We start from the raw sequence: 7224 nt of genomic DNA, 5'->3' as shown, positions 1-7224 counted from the left end.
TGTTCTGTGTTATTTCTATTCATATGAGTTTTATTTCTAGATTCTTCTCTAGGTACATTTTATTTAGTTTTTTGCTTTTCAGCACTCTGGTGAATATCTTGGATGTTTAAGGTCCTGGGATCTATTTCTTTGAGTATGATGTTTCATCTTTGGTTGTTAAATTTGTTTTTCTAATCTTATGTCTCTTTTGATCATTGTACATCATTTAGTAAGCATTTCTTTTTTTATAAATGCACTGAGATAAAGTGCCACTATGCATTGTATACTTGGGATCTTGCACATCTTTTGTCTTATTGTACAATTACTATATTATTAAGTGCCATGGGGGGTTGATGTTGCCTTTATTTTCCATCTACCTTTGTCACGTGAGTGTTCCTTCCACCACATTAGCCTCATGATGTGTGTCAATTGAGTGTTCCTTCCACGACACTATGCACTTTCTCTGCACCTTCGATGTTCCTGGTTCTTCGTCATGCAGTTCTTGTTGGTCGTCCTTTTCAGTAAACCTGTCCCTCACCCTTGTCCACATTATGGGGGGTTTCTCCTATTTTTCTAATGCTTCCTTCATTCATTGGATCAGCTCTTCAGGCTTTGGTTTTTTATGCCATCTATATCTTCGAGTTTAGTTGTTTTCCTTTGTTTGTCATATGATTCGAGTACTGTTATTTGAGGGTACTCATTCAGATTATAGTCTTCTCTACCTAATCATCTTCTATTTCAGTGGAGGTTCTTTAGATCGATAGTTATTCTTCGACAGTGTTTTCCAGGTTCTTCATGTTTCAGTGATTCTTCTGCTCTTCTTTTGTTCCTATCTTTTGGAACATTCTTGTTTGGAGGCTTCTTCAGTCCTTCACTTGCTTTTTCCATCTCTTTTTGGAGTAGAGTTTTTTCCCATGTGGTTTTCTCTATTTCTCTGGTTCATAGAGATTTGGTTGTGATTGGGTACCTCATCGGGCCTTGTTGTCAGGACCCAAATTTGTTGTCTTCTCATGTAATTGCATTTTTTTTGCTTCATGCATTTATTTTTTTAGCTACTCCCTAAGTTCATCTTAAGGGGGGGTGTTAGAATTATCTTGTATTAGTTAATAACTATTTATTTAATTACTAGTCTATTATACTCTATGCTTAAGATCAACTTAGGCATTTAATAATATTGTAGGTCATTATCCCTTTAAAGTTTATTTAGGGTTGTACATATTTAAGGTTGCACACCTTTAGGGTTGCAAATATCCTTTTATAAGGATTGTATTGTACTTTTTCATAACTGATTCCCTCTCTGAATGATAATCTTTTTCTTCAGAGCCATTATTGTGGTTTTGTCTCCAATCTTCTCTTGTGATAGGTGTGATGCTAAAAATGTGGTATATAGGAGGCATACACATATAATGAGACAATAAAATGTAATTGAAAAGTTTAATTGAAAACTAGATTAGAAATGCAAACCATAAGTCTTCCTTCAAATGTCCCATTTTCCTCTATTCTTGAGGACCTTGAAGGTGTTGGATTGATAGACTCTCAGTGGAGCAATAAACTCCAAAGTGACAACTCAGGAGTTGAGTAGCTATTTGATCATGATTGACTATGGAGATGATATGAAATGCATGATTTAAGAAACTAGATTAACATGCTATGATTAATCCAAAAGCTAAATGCTAGATAATTCAAATGAAAATTGCCTATAATAATGATGCTAAAGCTATGAATGCAAGGGATGGATATGCCTATAGTAACAATGCCTACATTTATATGAGATGGGATCCTTATTGCTCCAAAATGAGAGATATTTATAGGAATTCCAAGGCCAAAGCTGAGGTAGTGAGAATCAACGGTCCCGATCTGATCGGAAGATATCAAGGGCCAAGATTGAGGAAGTTGGAGAAGAGGTTGGAGGAAGGGACACTTGTCATCTCTGTGGTGACAAGTGTCCAAGGGAGGAGACATTTGGCAAAAGTGCCATGTGTCTCAAGGAGAGAATATCCGAACCATGGGAGGTTAGGATAAGGAGGTTAGAATGTGCAAGATAGGATAGGGTTAGTTAGACCCAGGATTAGATGGAATGGGTTAGGTTAGGTGGTTAAAAGTTAGGAGCCATGTGCTCATGTGAATTTAGAAATTCAAATAATTGGAAAATGATAATTAATCTCAACAAACTTGAGTTTGTTAATCTTAATTAGGGATTAGAAGAATTTATTTATATGGGGGGACATTGATTAATTTAGAATTAATTAATCAAAGGGGGATATGAAATGAACTATACAGATAAATCATGTAGATTTATTTACTAGTAGATGAATAGAGAAATTAATTAAATTGTTTGTGAATTCAATTAATTAGGAAGGGGAATTAATCAAATAACTGCGTATTTAATTAACTATCTTCATACCATTTTTAGGTGTATACATTTTGCCCCTCTTTGAAGCAATGTGTGATGACACGTTGGTTCAAAGAAAACTCGATTGATGATGTTGCCGATATTGATTTCGATAGGAAGTAGATTCAATCTTGATTTGATGCGGATTTGGTTTTGATATGATACTGATTAGATTTGGAGATGATAAATCTCGATATGATGCGGTTTCGATCTTGGAGATGATAAATCTCGATATGATGCCCCAGACGCTGATTGATAGATATCGATGCGAGGATGCCCCCTTGGGAGATGAATCGGATAATTTTCGAATGTTTTTCAATTTTTCGCTTTTTTTGAATTTTTTGAAACTTTTTCAATTTTTATATTTTATATTTTTATTTTTTCATTTTTTAGAGATTTTTAGAGATTTTTAGAGTCAATCCGATTCATTTCCCAATAATAAATTTGAAAACGTTGCCCTACCAGGTTGATTAATTGATTAGATGATTAAAAATCAGTGGAATAAAAATCCCACTTAAATGCCCCATTATGAGTTTAAAAAGGTGAATTCCTTTTACCACTCTTCATTTGTGCACTTCAGCCGTTTGAGAAAATTTGCTCTAGAGGAAGGAAATGACGATCCCGTACCACCAGCATAGGTTCGAGCGAGTTCGGTGATATGAGCGTCCTCCGGCATACAGTCCACCGGTATGTACTTCGAGAAAACCCAACTTTGTTAATTTTTAGTTGATTTTTGAAAATTTTAGCTGTTTTCATCAAAAAATCATTTTTTAGCGCTTTCATCAGATGGGTTGGGAAAAAAATTATATTTTTGAGATGGGTTTTTCAATTTATGAAATGGGTTTTTTCGGATTTTCAAAAAAATTCAATTTGTATCCCAAAATAATTTATTTATGGATGCATTTTTTAAAAAAATACATCAAAAATTTATTAATGCCGCATTTTTATTTTTTCATTTTTCATTTTTGGCATTTTTGGGTGGGAGGGGCGGTGGTGCGCTGGCGGCAGCCACCACCGTAGGCGTCGTCGGTGCCACAGGAGGCACCTTGGGCAGCACCGCAGGCGCCGTGGGCGGAATTGCGAGAGTTGCGGGTTAGATTTTTATTTTTTTCGATTTTTTGATTTTTTGATTTTTTTCGATTTTTTTATTTTTTTAGATTTGGCGATTTTGAGATTTTTTGATTTTTGAGATTTGGCGATTTTTTTTATTTTTTTATTTTTGAGATTTGGCAATGAGGTTTTGATGATTTTTTTTCGATTTGATTTGATTTTTGATTTTGATGGGGTAAGATTTGATTAGCTATCTAATTGATAAATTTGATGATCGGTTCTGATTATCTTGATGTACGTGCGAGATGATATAGGATTGGTAATGACCTCATGATAGATGAGCGTCATTGATAGGGGCCCAACGAGATTTGATAAAAATCTCAATTGAGCAAAATAGACCAATAGATAGATAAATCAAGAAATTGATATGATGAGATGATTTGATTGTAGGAGCACTGTACCATTCTTCAGTCTCAGGAGCGCTTCCCGAAGACATGGATGTTGATACCCCACCTTAGCCAGGTGGAGTGAGACCACATTGGCAGGTGTGGTTTATCTTCCCTTCTTGACATGCCCCAACCTTTGATAAACCGGGGATTACTGACAACCTTAGCAGAGCACTGGCATAGCGAGCATAATACTTTTGATTTGTCGACAGGAGAGATGATGGTGACACCCGAGGATGTCTACCATATTTTGCGCATCCCTGTGATGGGCGATCTAGTATATTACGATCTCAGCGAGCAGGATGGGACAGATGCACTTTGTCGAGTGTTTGAGGATGATCTAATAGGTGGATACGATATTGCGTGGTAGGAAATGCTAGAGCTAGGATATGCCACATTACCAACTCTGCTTGTTGGATTTATTGGAGGCTTCCTTTGTCCTAATCACAAGTCAAAGGGATTATCTGTTGGATGGGGTCATCTTCTTGAGCAGATGGTGACAGAGGGGACCCAATTTGCATGGGGGTCATGTATGTTGGTGCACTTGTATCATGACTTGCACCGAGTTGTGTACCAGGTATTAGCTGCGTTATCAGTAGGGGTGACCATGCTTCAAATATGGACCTGGGAGCATTTACCTATCACACGACCATTAGCTAACAGAGAGAGACTTGTAGGCAGGCCTGATGCTAATGGGTATCCAAGTATCATTGTCCAGCAAAAGATGAGTAAATTGGAGTACTGGTGATGGACCTTAGATGATCTCGATACTATGATATGGAGGCCATACAGGGATTGCAAGATTTGGCCCGAGGATGTAGTAGAGGTGTCATATTTATTCATGATGTGATATCTGATTAGATCGACACCCTATGTCATCGAGTGATTCCTTTGTACGAGGGTGTTGAGATAGTATGGCAGGATACAGGGGATACCACATGATACAGGGGATACCATAGGGTACAACTCATTATGCTCGTCGGAGATTGGATGTGGCTACTTGGGGGCCTTCTATTTCATATGATCAAGCTTGTGTAGAGTATCGATCATTGAGGCCACTTGATTGGGATTATCTTCCAGGTGTGATGGATAGCGGGATGACACATGAGTATGTTGTGCATTGTACTGTACATAGGTTTTCAAGGATAACATGTTCGGATGAGTCAGAGTCAGTCTTAGATGAGGATGATGCGTGGCTATGACGTTGAGCTCCTAGACGACGGAGGGATGGTGGGGGGGAGGAGGTGGAGCCAGAGATGATAGTGGGGATGGAGATGGATATGGAGGAGATGTAGGAGATCACGGTGCTAGAGATGATGATGGAGGAGACGATGATGGGGGGATGGGGGAGATGGTCGAGCATTGACAGTGGCAGTGGCAGGCACACAAGGAGCTAGTAGTTCTAGATCTGCCAGAGATGTATATACAGATTGGATGGCCTGGGTGGTCAGACGTAGGAGATTAGGTCTAGGGGATCAGGAGCATCAAGTTCCAGAGCAAGAGGTTCCCCCGGTTGAGCAGGTACCTATGACAATATCATGGGCTGAGCAGCCAAAGGCAGAGGCACCTCGACGGATCCTCATTAGGATGTCATCTCATTAGCAACAGGCTCAAATTATGGACTTACAGGCCCAAGTTCAATAGCTAGAGAGTTGACTAGCAGAGAGGGACTCTCAGGTGGCCCAGCTAGAGACTCAGATGGTGTCTCTCCTAGTCGAGAGACACGCAGCTAGGGATAGGTGTCGGCAGGCTGAGACATAGGTATAGTTGTTAGGAGAGTCTATTTCAGGGAAGAATGCCCTGAAGATGATGCGCCAGGGGATCCAAGAGGTTGAGTATTATAGGACCTTATACTTTACTGGTGTTCCTCCTAATTAGAGGGCTCTAGGATTTTCACAGCTGAGCAGGAGATCGGGACAGAGCCAGATTGAGAGTTGAGGAGTGACAAGGCCACTTCAAAGAGCTCTCCTAGGTGGGGACTCAGGTACAGGGGTAGTAGTTGGTGCTACTATACCTATTGCATTAGGATAGTGTTTCACTCCACGTCCTAGTGGTCACACTAATATGGGACATTGATCCATTCATGTACACACCTTTTGGTGATGAGATATTGATGATTCCTACGATGTATATTTGTGATGTATCTCATATATTTTGTGATATCATTGTACCTTGGACATTGATCTTGTTTTGATGATATGATATGCAGTTGATCGTATTCACTCTACATGACGTATGAGATGATGGATGCATTCTATTTGATATATGATTATGTTGTGCAGTTACTTTCATGATGTATGCTTTAATTTCTATATGCTTATGAACTCTAGATGATGGATATATGATGATGCAGTATTTACATGATGTATGCAAATGCAAATATGTATGGTGATGTTTATAATTGTTATGTGATGCATGTGCAGTGCAATACTTTCTATGTTTATGATATTTTTATGATTTTCTCATGCATGGTAATATGAGATGGATGCAATGCAATGGTGCTATTTTATATGATTTGAGATTAGTGAATGTCATGCAATGATCTTACTAAATGAATGAATGATTTGATGCTTTATATGAATGATGCCTTAGTATGCAATGGTTACATGAGATGAACTAACTTATCATGCAGGATGAATGAATTGATTACTTTTGCTATTGTCCAATGTAATCAATCACATAATAAGAGAGATAACACCATGTTAGTCTTTGGCCTTGGAAAAGATGAGCATTGTGATCCCATGTAGAATGAAATGCAAATCTATCTTAAAATGCAAATGCAAAAATCAAATGCAATGCGGTGATCAGACTGGTCATGGAGTCATTGCTTTGTTTCATCATTGAGCCTATAAAATGTGGGAAGTGAGTGCAAACATCAATGGTATAATTAAACCATGATTACTTGACCACTACTTTCCTGGATTTTGATATTGCAAGTTAGCACAAGCATCGATGTATTATTGAACCAAGATGACCTGAGTGTTGCTTGCATAAAACGGGCAGTATTAACCATTTATATATGCAAGTCCAAAATGTCTTCCATGATACTCCGATGACCATGTCCCGAGACAACTTTGCACATATTAATGATTAATTTACAGACTATAGACAAGAAAAATATCATGTTCCTTCCTCGTTTCTCTAGTCAAAGACATCCTAGAGTTACTCAGAAATCATGATAGCAAAAATCAAAATAAAATAGTTGAACCATTATTGCCAAAGTGTTAAAATCACGAGTCAAGATATATCATCCATTGATATGTGTTTTGTCATGTTTAGATTGATATGTGATAGTTAATGGTTGACAATGTGGTCTTATGTTCAATGTTGGATGTATCTCAGTTTTTTGCTTGACAA

The sequence above is a fragment of the Cryptomeria japonica genome, chromosome 5 (genome assembly GCF_030272615.1).
Source record: "Cryptomeria japonica chromosome 5, Sugi_1.0, whole genome shotgun sequence".
Classification (NCBI taxonomy): Eukaryota; Viridiplantae; Streptophyta; class Pinopsida; order Cupressales; family Cupressaceae; genus Cryptomeria; species Cryptomeria japonica.
This window is presented reverse-complemented; position numbering follows the sequence as displayed.